This window comes from Gobius niger, assembly GCF_951799975.1.
Source record: "Gobius niger genome assembly, chromosome: 1".
NCBI lineage: Eukaryota > Metazoa > Chordata > Actinopteri > Gobiiformes > Gobiidae > Gobius > Gobius niger.
The window spans coordinates 67984212-67996668 of record NC_136852.1 but is presented as its reverse complement, the minus strand read 5'-3'; the positions used below and the strand labels follow the sequence as shown (position 1 = coordinate 67996668).

General features: G+C 40.0%; 1 protein-coding gene across 4 annotated transcripts in view; it reads left to right on the top strand.

Moving 5' to 3' along the window:
* grid2 (glutamate receptor, ionotropic, delta 2) overlaps window positions 1-12457 on the top strand; it is a 651170-nt gene that overhangs the window by 322133 nt on the left and 316580 nt on the right. The gene's annotated exons all lie outside the window — the stretch shown is intronic.

The window sequence follows — 12457 nt, the reverse complement described above, 5'->3', positions numbered from 1 at the left end:
CAGACAATAAGTTAAAAAATCGCAACTATCTAGGGGCAAGAGTTACAACACTATATCAGCACCACAACAACTAATTTGACTAAATTAAGAAATGTTTAATGAAGACTTTAATTAGAACTTTTAGAGATTCATAAATTCAGTGCCTTTTTCCTGAGTTTGCAAAAAATCTCAGTCAGTCTTTAGTGATGTTGTTATATAATGTGGCTTCTGGCGATATACATCACCTGATATTAGGGATGCACCGATACCGATGCCAGTATCGGGTATCGGGCCGATACCACATGCTTGTACTCATACTCGTACTCATTCATGAGGTCCCGATACCATAAACCGATACCATTTGACGTGCGGCCAGCGCACCTACGAGGCGCACCTCTCAGCTGAGGAGAGAAGCAACAAACTGGAGAATTCTTTAGTGGAAATACAATAACCACATAGAGCTGACTTTATTACAGACGACACTCCCTAAATCTGAGTCTGTGCTGGATTTAACCAGAGCTAAATGTTGTTAGTGCTGCAGCGTCTGCAGTGTTTACAACATACAGGCTAATGTTGCTAATGTTGCTAACTCGCGGCTAGCGCAGTTTTGGCCATTCTGACGCCGTTTTATGCCCAGGGGTTTATTCATCTGAAAAACTAACCCAGCGACTAAAAAGTCCTCAGAAAATCAAAATAAAAGAGATACAGCATGTTTATACTGAGTGAAAATGAGCTGCAGCAGAACAATGAAAACGCTGTAGCTACTCGCTAAGTTGCTACAAAACACACGAGAAAATCCACACGGAGCTGAAGTAAAGACGAAAAGAGACCATTTAAGTAACATTTCAATACTATTGTTAAATAAAAATATATAAATGAATAAAGCACAGGAATTGGGAGCTTTGGACATGGACTTTTCTGTCTATGATGGACAGTGCAATAAAAATTAAAAATTATATTGAATGAAAATAAAAATAAAAAAATAAATGGCATCAGCACAATTCTAATATCACTGCTCTTAAATGTGTCGCCTACTTTACTTAAGGAAATGTAGATGAGTAAATTAACTAATTACAAACCAATCTGCTGTGAAAAAAGTAAGAATGTTGAAGAAAATGCCTTGTACTTGTATTGGTTTTCGGTATCGGCGAGTACTTAAATCCAAGTACTCGTACTCGTATCGGTTTTAGAAAAAGTGGTATCGGTGCATCCCTACCTGATATGTTTTTTGTGATATATTGTGCAGCCCTAACATCAATAGACTGCCAGCTACTGAAGTCTGACAAGACAGCCCTATAAAACATGCATACAATACTGAATACTTATACAATATTTACTGGAGCTTTATCTACTGGTCATACACTTTGTTAAAAAGTGGTATTTTTTGAGTGTTTACCTTGCAGCCTGAAAACTTTTCTAACTTTTTTTGGGGTCGTAAACAGTGCACTCTTTGTTGTTGTCTTTCTGTGTTTAGCGTCGAATGCACGACCACACTGCCCCTTGTGTTTAGTATATTGGAAAACCACTCACGCAGAGCAAAGGTGAGCCTGGTGCGTGTCTGTGTAGGGCTGTGTAGGAAGTTCGATCCCGTGTGAACCTCCTGTCAAAACATTAAAATTTCTTTAAAAAGGAAAGTGCTTTCTTCCACTGTAGCATGTACAGACAGTCTTTTACATGCATGTGATGGAAGGGAGTGGAAGAGCCTTTATGATTGCCACATTTATTATTCCCGCTTGCCATCGAACAGCCCCTGTCCATTGCCGTTATCTCAGCAGAGAAGACTTGTGGAGCAGGCTGTCCCCCCATAAACCATTGTAGGTCATGGATGAAAGCAGGAGCCCCAGTCTTAGTTATAAATTCATAAGTTGAAGTAGTTGGACGTACGGCCCTTAATCCCATGTGCCGTGTTCTCACCGCGGTTTAATTAAAAGTGACCTCGGAAAGTGCAATCACAATCTCATTTGGTTGGAGGCGTGACAGTGAGCGGGCTGAAGGGTGACGTGAGCTATTGTGCTACTCCGCGCATCTTTAAATCAGGGTCGTGCACGGAAAATTGGAAACGCAGTGGTTCATTAAAGGATATGCTGTGCAAAATGTACCTTATTTGAGCTTTTAACAAGGCTACAACTCGCCAGATACAATACCTGGTGTCGTATTTACTTTGTTTGTTTTGAGGAATCTTATTTACTTATTTACGTTCTTCTCCGAACTGTATTTTCTGAATTTTGTCGCGTGTTTACGAGCAGCCCTGATGGCAAATTAGAACGTAAACGATGTTCCTGTATTATACATGTAGATGAGTAATTCAACCATAAAAGCTGGAGTGAGGCGTGATCAATAGTTTATGTAATGGGTAAACTTTGGTCCAGGAAAGAGACGGCATAGATGTAAAGGCCGAATGGAAAAAAATAACTCCATTGGGGGACTGACACTGGTGGTGATGGCGGTGAAGAGATGAGTAAATAAACTTTCAGGAATAAACACGTAATTTAAATTGTCTTTTCTTTTTGACAATTGTCAGATCGTACTGCATGGTAAACAAAAGGGAGATCAGTGTAACTCAAGTAAATTAAAGTAACCTCTATCTTTCCTCATACAGTATCCGCTCCATTGTTCTGACCCCACCGGTTTCACATCATTTACAAATTAAAGTCTGGCCTTAAAACCATAATTACAACTTTTTAAAAGCAACCAACAAAGGTCCAAGTACTTTGCAGCAATTGTGTTCTTTTGGAGCATGTTTTAGTTGCACATGATTAGCACAAATGTTTTAAAATGGTGGGTATTATGCAGAATCAACCTTTATCAAAATCACAATGTGGTTTTACTCAACAGTCATTCTAACTTCCTCTTCAAATGCTGACAGGTGCAATGCAGACTTGTAAGATGAAGTACTGCAAGATACTTAAGAGCATTGGGTATGATTGACTGCTGCAACATGTTGGAAAAAAGTAAAAAAAAATAAAAAATGATGTAAATAATGCAAATGCACTTGAAAATGGCACATTTGTTACCCAGGGATGATGCTACTTGTTAGTAAGATGAAAGGTTCTTCCTGAACTTACTGCTGTGGCTGTTACCAACATCATGTGTCAGTAAAATGCGGTACCTCCTGCAATCGAAAAGTTCTATTCTGCTTTGTAGGTGGACATATTGCATCTATACCCGACAAACTGTTGTGTTCCATGTTGTGCATTATTCAGGACTCTTTGGAGCTGTACATGTGGGCGAATGTTCTATCCAGGCACATGTTGTCTTGTGGTGGTCCTGACTCCACCATCTCCTTAAAGTCAGCTGAACGCAGTCCCCCAAGGGGAAGTTCTTTATAGAATATTATATGAAAGACTGTCCTAGACCTCGGAAATACACGACTGATCATTATAAATGTAAAGACCATAATCCCGGCGATCAGTCATGGAACAATGTAAAGAAACCCATGGGGAAGGTGCAAATTCATTCAAACATTATGATGATGATGCATTATACGGAAGTAAAGCATTGCATCACTGGCTTGAAAAATGAAGTATTTATAGCAGAGTGTATTAGAAGATTGTGTCTAAACCGGAGCTGTTACTAAGGAGGCTCTACATTTGTAAGCGTTACTTAAAATCTATCAATAATACAATACAAGAAAGATCTTGGCTGTGTTTCTTCAGAAGGATTCCATTGTAACAAAAGGTTTCAGAAAGTTGTCCAAAAATAGTCTTGTTGCCTGTTTTTTGAAACCTTTTGTTGCTGAAGGCTTGTGGGCCTCCTCTCAAGTGTTTACTCTGCTTTAGAGCTAGAGGCAGGCCTGGTCAAAACCACTTGTTTTTCACTCCGTGTTATGAGGCGGGATGTGAAGGTCACACTGTGAGAAAATAGTTGCAACGCTCAATAACTGTAGTATTTGAATAATATTGCAACATTTGATTAAAATTGGAGCGACAGTGGGGCAGTTGGTAGAGTGTGTTGTCTCATGATTGAAAGGTTGGGGGTTCGAATTCCAGCTCCATCCATCCATCCATCCATTTTCTTCCGCTTTATCTGGGGCGGGGTCACGGGGGCGGCATGAATAGGTGTATTGGAAAAATATTTGTAGATGAAAATACAATTTCCACACACTTCCTCACGATATGGATATTATGGATATAAAAGAATAAGAAACAGTACGGATATGGATATTTCCCGACATGATCTTGCTATAAGGATAATTTGCAGATGTATTGTGCAGCCCTTGTGTGATGTTTTATGAACAGGAGTTTGAATTTTATAAAGCAGATGGATTGCCTTTAGTCAAACTTTACTGAGGCTCCATGAGTCGCTCGCTAGCTCCCACAGTTTGCATCCAGGGATCCTATCAGATATGCAAAGACTATGAATTTTGCCATTTGATCTCCGAGCCTTAAAATTTAAAATGATGCAGTTTGGGGACTATTTTTCGCTTTTAGTGACATTTCTTAGTGGAAGGACCATCAAACATGTATAAAATTATTCCAGGGATGACAGATGCCGCCAAGAAGACATGAAGGAATGCGACACGTTTAATAATGTATTCACAGAGCATCCTCCACAACTTTCTGCATCAGATGAAGCTGGAGCTAAAGTAAAGTTTTTTTTCTGTATGATGTGATCTCGCCATCGGTGCAAATCTCGTCTGCGTTGCATCACTTGGTCTTGTGTTGGTTTGAGTCTGCCTGTCATCTTCTGTAGAGTGTGTGTCCCTCTGTCGGTAACCATGGCACCAACACCAGTGCGATCAAACGGGCCACAGCGGGTTCTAAAGCCCCTGGTTCATGCGGACAGACAGTGTGGTATGTATTCTCATTAGTGCTAATGTCTCCCGAGCCCGTTCAGAGCCTGATTTTGTTTCCATGGATACGCATATGCTTGGTAACTATATTAATGCCCAATCAGTACGTGCCCAGTCAGTTACGAAGCATGTTCTTGTATGGATAAGGTCAGCTCTCCCCAATGGCCTCAAAGTCTACCAGGAGCTGCTTTGTGATTGGCTTGTTTTGACTATGATTGGTCACGCCGCCTGTCAATGCTGTCTATCTGACTTCTGAGAAATTAGGGTAGCCTAATTTATATTATAGATACAGAAGTTGAAGTCTGAAGAATTCAATATAGCAGGGAGGGATACAATTGTGACCTGCTTGTGGCCCTCAAGTACAGTATGGCTCCTTATTATACGGTTCTTCACAATGCAAGTAGAACCCTCCATTGATTTGAATGGGATTCTGATAGAGGACCTCTGAAAATTATAATGGCCGCTGCCAATGGCAACGGAGTTTGTGCTTGTAATACAGGTCTTTCATATCATTCCGCACGTAGTCGAGGACACTATCTCTGTCCTCGTCCCTGTGAGAGAAGTTAGGGTAATCGCTCGTGAAGTTAACGGGAGTCCGACTTTCAACTTACCCAGAGATTCACCACCATTCCTCCAACTGCACCTTCAACTAAGTAGTTAGGCTAGCAATAAGAAGCTAGCCTTGCTGCTACTAGCCTAGCCACACTGCCTGGAATCACAACAAACGTTGCCAAGCGACGCGCAATCTTTTGGGAACTATTTTCCGCGGAAATCGGAAACCGTTTGGCTTTCATAAAAGTATATGAAGTTTATTTTGTGTGTTCAGTTGGCAAATAGCCGCATAATAAGCGGGATAATGTATAGAACGCTGGTCATTATCGGGAAAATAAGTACCTTCAGGGCGAAACAAGATCCGGTTCACCCTGCCGGTACTTATTTTCCAGATAATGACCAGCGTTCTATACATTATCCCTTCCATAGCGAGGTCTTCCATCTGACTGAGATTGATTCTTTTTATGTTCATACAGCCTAAGTTCCATTTGAGCCATGACACAATTTAATGAAAACAAAAACTACTTACCATTTTTTGTTTACATTGAATAGAACATACTATGTTGAAGTTGTTCAGTAAAGTTTCACAATATTACTATTATTGCAATATTCGAGACTGCAAAAACAAAAGTTAAACCAGAACTAGGGACAAGATGTTTTAGCAACGTTTTAAATATAATGTGTTAATTTGCCAAAGAAGCTTGAAAACTCATTTCCTTGCTGCACTTTTCAAACTTGTAATTATCGAAAACATGCAAGACAGGCAAAAACAGTAAGGGGTGTTTGACAGACTGACATCTATGTGAATTAACATGGCTTCCAGTGTTCAGTTGAAACCCAAAATTGTAGAAAGTTGAAAATTATATGTACTGTTGAAGGGCACTTATTATACAAATTTAAGTTTTTGAGCTTACAGTGTTATTATGCTGCTCTCGCTTGACAAAAATATCTTGGAGTTTGTGTAAATGGTGTAAGTTCTCACTCATTCGGGTGGTTAAAACTTTCAAAATGAAACATCCAGGGAGCTTCCTTTTGAGAGCAAGGTTGGTACAGATGACAAAACCCAAGCGAAGGTGAGATGTTAAGTGGGCGTATTCAGTGGTGAATGGTGGCTGTTTATGGAAGATTTTTCGTGTCATCAAAATATGAAGTATAATTGTCTATGAATTTGCTGCTTTGGATTTTTTAACACTGAAATAACATCTTTTAATATTATATGTCCTCCAATTTCAGACACTTAATATTCATCATGACGCTTTATTCAAAGTGTTTTGAATTCAAAATGAAAAATTCATCTTAAAATATTAATTCTATTGTTTATGAATATTTTAAATTCAACAGTCTACATTCAGAGTGTAAAATTTGCAGGAAAAAAAATGTAATTAAAAAATTCACTATTAAAATATTCACCATTCAAAAAAAATTCTCACAGAACTTCCTGATCATCAAGGCCTGAGTCGTCCAGGATCGATTGCTCACGGCTTGATGTCCACAATGTTATTTGAATTTTTCACTGTGAATTTCACTCTCCATTTCCACTATTCAAATGAATGGCTTGATTTTTTTTTTTACATTGAATGTTTTAAGGATGATTTTTTTATTGCAAATTTTACACAGACAGACAGACAGACACAGAGAGTGTGAATATTAAAAAGGTATATTTTGAATTTTGAATTTAAAGCAGTAACAGTAAATACTACGCTGACAGAAAAGACAAAGGGAGAGAGGGATTTTTTCACTCAAACTTGGCTGTAAATACTGTTTAAGTGGCGCTAGCCCGCAGTTAGCCTGTTAGCTTCTTCTTCGTGATTCTATTAGTGTGTATTAGGGACTCCGAGCCGGTGGCAGCGAAGTTGCAATTGCGTTTTTCTGGCCAGAGTCACCAGGGGGAGATGAAAGACCCCCCAATCATTCCATTAACACTTGTATTACCACAGGGACTACGAAAAGGATTTATTAAGGTAAACAAGCTACTTACTACTGCTTTAAAATACTGAGGGACTGAAATTCGGGGAAAAATCAAACAATGTTAAAAACAGTCAAAGCATAAAATTCACACACAATTAAAATTCACACATAAGGTTGTAGGAGAGAACTAAAACAACAGACAAAAAGACATTAAGTTTAGGATGGCGTGGCCAAAACCTGTGTAGCAAAGAGACCAGCAAGCAAACAAAGACCCGGTGGAAGGTCAGCCAACAAATAGACACTTAAAGAGTTGCAAACAAGCCACCCATTTTAAAAGGGATAACTAGGCAAAAGTAGCTCTCACAGCAACTGAGGTGGTCGTGACCGTAAATTAGATTCTATTCATCATATACTGTATTTGATCATATGAATTGCGACTGGGGCAACCTGTCATGCGCAGTGCCCCTGGGACCTATCACCCCAAATCTTGTGGAAGCCCACCCAGACTTGAGAACCTGCAAACTCCACACAGAAAGACCTTGTATTAGCATCGAACCCTGGAACGTTTTGTGAGGCACTTTCTACCTGTTTTCTTTACACACCTGTACCTACATGAAAAAGTACAGTAGACTGAAAGACTGCAGTTTCCAAAAGCCTGGATTAAGCGTAATATAGGATTATTAAAGAAATGAAGCAAAGAAGAGCGGCAGGGATTAACTTGGTTATGCGAATTACTGTATTCAATCTGATCAATGCCGTGACAGAACGCGCTTCGTAAATTGAGGCAAAAGAATGAATAGAAGGCAGGATAGCGACAACATTGACAGTACAGGCTTTTGGGAGTTTATCTTGAATTAGCGCTCACATGAATGGGCCTCGCCTGATATTACGTGCAGACCTTGGCAGAGGGCAGAGAAAGGCGAGCACTGATAAAGGGGTCTAAATGGATGAGGTAGAGTGTGAAGGGTGGACATGTGAAGGCGAAAGGACATGCTAATGAGCCACGAGCTGCACATGCAAACCCCAGTGCATGGAACCGAGCAAAGAGAGCAAAGGCAATACTAATGCTCTCCATTGACTTAACATTAGCCAATCAAACAGGAGCCATGTTACATTGGTATCACAGTAGTACTTTATAAATCTGTCTTATACCTACAAAGCTTAGGAAGGCAATGCACACTGCGTCATGACCCCTTGCAAGCCATACACAATTAAAGTTGCATTCACCTCAACACAATTCAAGTTGATAAGTAGTCTTTTCTGCACTTCTACTGTCTGAACTTCATTAAAAGTACCACAGATTTATTAAGACCAAAGCAATAAACAAAAACCCGCAGCATAAATTGCAGTGGAGACCAGCATGCCGTTTATAAAAGGGCACATGAAGGACATGCCTGTAGTTCTCCCCTTGAACTTTATCACCAGTCCGATGGCATTCTCCTGTTATCTGCTCCAATATTGCGTGTGTGTGTGTCTGTGTGTGTGTGGTGACATTACTTCTTATCAGAGCTGGAAGCACAGTGATTGCAGTGCGGGGCCTAAAAGGTGGGCTCGGCTTGCGAGTGGTTAAGGGCTACACAAGGTTAGCGCTATTGACTTCGCAGCTAGTGCCGTCGCTAATGGAGGTGCCTGTAAGTCCACGGGAGATACAGATACAGATTTGTGCGTGTGTGCTGTAAGCCGAGCTCTTTCGCTCTGTCGATATGTTTATGTGCTATCTCTTTTTTGTTTTCTTTTTTACCACACACAGCATTCACACTGAAGATCCAGGGTTATGTGGGTGCCATGCACATTGCGTTTTCAAAAGTGCAATTAAGCAGTTGTTGGAAAGGACAATTTTGGTCTAAAACTTTGAGATTATAAAGCTTAAAATTACTGTATTTTTATTTTTGAGAGATTATGTTCACATAATGAGAAGATTGTAAAATTGGCATCTAAATCTAGGGATGCTCGATTATTGAAAAAATAATCATCACGATTATTTTTGTCATAATTGAAATCACGATTATTCAAACGATTATTTGTTGCCTTTAAAAAAAAGTCTTTATTTTATTTATATATTTGTTAATAAAAAAAAAAAACTATGCTAAGTATTTTCTGTTTTCTGAACAGTCATAAAAGTACAAATGATTTCAGGTATGCCTCAATTAAGGAGAGGTCTCTGTTTCACACCTGCCCCCTGCTGGCCAGCCCTCACACCTGCGCAAGTAAACTGAGCAGTGCGGCCTGATGACATCATCACACAGCACTGTTTGCTTTTGTGTCAGGCAAAAGCATGAGCCATGGTACGTGAAATGCGACGGTGAAAATAATCCCAGCGCCATGAAATAATGCAAGTCTGCTTTGCAAAAAAAAAAAAAAAAATCAAGAGAAAACATTTTTTTTCGATTATGCTAATTTTGTAATCTTTTAGTGTAATAATCAAAATTGTAATCGCATTTTGATTAATTGCACAGCCCTATCTGACTCTGCTATTTATTTACTGTGATTTTTATGTTTTGTTCTGAGGAAAGGGATGAATAGTTTATGTGCACCATTAAACTACTATTACTATTACTATTACTATTACTATTACTATTACTATTACTATTACTATTACTATTACTGTTGCTATTGCTATTAAAACTGTAAATGGTAACTCAAAAGCATTACTTTGTGCATACCTAATAGTATGAATAACAAATGTTTACTCCTTAAGGCTTACGTTGCTACTTTTTTCTTTCTTTTCATGTCCAAGCAACAATTTCTATCCTTCATCATTTTTCTTTCCCTTCCCCCTTCTCCCCCATTCCAATCTGTGTCGTTTTTACGGTGAAGTTTCTCGATGCAGCCCAGACTGCAGCATGTGCCAAGAGTGTTTTGTTTCCTCTCATCTGCCTCTAATGGGGTGAAGGCTCCGGGTCAAGTAGTTCTTTCCTTACGATCCCAACGCTTCAGAATGCTCCTCTGCTCGCTTTGATTTTACCCCACACTTCTTCTTTTTGTACTAGGCCTTCGGTGTGTCTAATAACTTATGCATGAGACTTCTTCCACATCACTGCAGTATGTTCTTTATGATTGCAGGGAATTGAAATTCAATAGGGCAGTAGTGTGGAGGGAAAAGTGTCTCGGAAACAGAGAGTTGACTGTTTAAATCCCACCCAAGCACATACTGCTGCAAATTGCACACGCCAATAGAAAAAGGGAAGACTTCTTCCTCAATGCAAAATGGTATAGGTATAGGTAAAGCAGCTCCCACTGACCGGACACAGGAAAGCAATTATCAGTCACTTACCGTTTTTTATTTGGCTTATTGTTAGTTTATAGTACATATTTTTGGTGACAGGGGAAACCGAAACAACTGCTTAATTTGCCTAAACATTACATTGTCTTATTTGCTGTTCTGTTTGATTGCCTTAAAGCAGGACTACGTAACTTGCCCCTAGAGGCCATAAGCGCAAATGCAGGTGTCGTGGCAAGTTGCGATTTTTTAACTCATTAATTGTCTTGGAGAGAGTAAATACTACACTGACAGAAAAGGCGAAAGGAGAGAGGGATATTGTTCATCCAATTATACAATGGAATTTAAAAAAAAATGTTTTTTTAGTTTAGTTTTTAGTTTAAAGTGACGCTAGCCCACAGTTAGCTTTGCCCATTAGCATGTTGGCTTCTTCTTCGTGATTACATTGGTGTGTATTGGTTGCTCCGGTCCGGTGGCAGTCAAGTTGCAAACATGGTTTTCTGGCCAGAGACACCAGGAGGAGATGAAAGACCCTCCAATCATCCCATAAACATTTGTATTACCCACACAGGGACTACGAACAGGATTTATTAAGGTAAACACGTTACTTCGTACTGCTTTAGTGTTTGGTGCCTTACGCTTAGTGTTTGGAGAGGCAAGTCCTGTTGTGTCATAAGTTGTGATATTGGGCTATAATTTACAAAACCTACACAATCGCGAGGAGAACCCGCAAACTCTTCACAGAAAGAACCCCACCCCTCCCGCGAATCAAAAACAGGACTTAAAGTTACTTAAAGGTTGATCTTTCCACAGAATGAGCAGTAGCCACATTGATTTCCATTGACATTTCAGTGGAATAAAATGGCACACAACCTTCTACATCCTTCAGTGCACAGTGGGAAAAAAACTCTATTTAAGAAACATCAGAAACTTTGATTGAATGGCATGATGCAGCGCACTTGTACAGTCTCATTATTACTGACATACGACGTCACGGGCCGCACTGACTCGGTCTCCAAAGCGAGACATCGGGTGCACAGCAGGGTCAGTCCACACAGCTGTCAGCACCAGCATATGTTCTCACCTCCAGAGGACACATCACAGGAGCAACTCCGGGCCAAGGCATCTGCTATCTCCAACCCAGATCGTACCAGACCTGAATACAGTGGCATCTTAACTTTTTAAACAGTACAGTAAGCTGTATGGACAAAAGATAAGGTTGGAATACCTATCTTTGTCTCAGCTCAGAGTGGGCTTGGACTATAAGGAAATTATCATGTATTTTGTTTAGCAGAGTCTGGTATTGCACAAAAGATGCTCAAACAAACGCGTGAAAGATGATATAGAACATTTGGCAAAGTTTATTTTCAGTCGCAGAAACAGCTGACCTTTGGGCGACAAGGCAGCACAACGTATAGCATTTTAGCAAGAACAGAACAGCAAGAAGGTTCTAGGCTCAATCTTGGGCGAGGAGCTTGTCCCTGTACCTGCATCGGTTTCCCCTGGGGGCTCCCGTATCTCCAATCTCTAAAAACACTTGCAATAAGATTCCCTCTCAGGGGGACTCTCCTGGCTAAATGAGCGATGCCATAAGAATCTTGTGCCATATTGCCATAACTGTGTGGAGATTGTATATTACTTTGGTGCACAGTGTGGAGGCTGTGAGTTTATTTCCAGAGGTAAACCTTTTTTTGGGAAGGTAGGCACCAATCATTTGAAACTGGGTAAGGAATAAGAGGCAGAAATAAAATGAATCCTGACAGAGGTGAGACAGTTCCAGACAGCCAAAAGTTGTACCTTGGCATTGTAGCCTTCTTCTGCCTTATTCACTTAACCTAATTGGAGTTTGGACTGAATGAGATTGCATATTGATATCGACATAAATATGACAGAAAAGAGCATAAAAGTGTCTTCTGTCTTCAGCTCGTTTTAGTGAGGGCCAATGGGTTTTGGCAGTGGTATCGGATTTTCAGTGCTCTCTTTCAATATTACCTCTGGCTCGTGTT